Raw genomic sequence first — 1205 nt, forward strand, 5'->3', positions numbered from 1 at the left:
TGCTAGTTAACTTGAGTCATGGTGAGGGGCCATATATATAATTATAATTAACATAATTAACAGCAAATTAGCTATAACCTAATACTTTAGTAACAGTTAATAATCACTACTTAATGCCACATTAGACACATATAAACTGTTATTAATTCACATGTTAAACATTAGTAAGGAGTTACTTAACTATTAGATAACTATTACCATGTGCCACAAGTTCATAGCATATAATTATTTAACTAGCCTAATAGATAAGTAAGGGTACAGTTAAGTAGCTATTAGGTGATACTTAACTAAGGACCTTAATTAACAATTACTTAATACAAAAGTAAGGCATATCTAATGATTAAATAATACCGAATTATTGTTGTCTATAGATTGCGTACCCATCATGCACTGCTCTTCTTGGAGCTAATATTCTCAAACATTAACCTAATTATCACAAAGGAATGGTTTAGTTACGCTTCAAAACTGTTACTCTTCATAATGTTCTGCATTTATTGTAGGGTTTTTACCATTAAATTTAATAAGTGGTACATGAAAAAATTACATCTCATCATCCCACCATCATTGAGAAGTGTACGTCCAATCCTTGCTATATAATGTCTCCTGTTTCCACTGTTACAGTGATTTGAACGAGTGAAAACTAGATGTCACAGTAGATTAATTACTTAACTATTAGGTATGCTCAGCCAACTCTATTATAAGGGTCCCAAACACCAACATCTATCGATTAATTAACCATTAGTTATCCGCAGCCAACTCTAATATAAGGGTCCCAAACACCAATATCTATCTATTAATTAACCATTAGTTATCCTCAGCCAACTCTAATATAAGGGTCCCAAAACCCAATATTTATGTATTATATAACCATTAGTTATGCGTTGCTTTTGTATTAAGTAAGTGTTACTTTTGGTCCTTAGTTAAGTATGACCTGATAGCTACTTAACTATTAACTGTGCCCTTACTTATCTATTAGTTAAATAATAATATGCTATTAACTTGTAACACAAGGTAATAGTTATCTAATAGTTAAGTAACTGCTTACTAATGCATTAATAACGATTAATATGTGTCTAATGTGGCATTAAGTAATGATTATTAACCCTTACTTAAGTATTAGGTTGTAGCTACTTTACTGTTAATTATGGCCCCTTATTTGGAAGTGTTACCTAAAACTTCTTTCTTTCTTTCTTTCTTTCTTTCTT

Source organism: Engraulis encrasicolus, chromosome 12, assembly GCF_034702125.1.
Source record: "Engraulis encrasicolus isolate BLACKSEA-1 chromosome 12, IST_EnEncr_1.0, whole genome shotgun sequence".
NCBI lineage: Eukaryota > Metazoa > Chordata > Actinopteri > Clupeiformes > Engraulidae > Engraulis > Engraulis encrasicolus.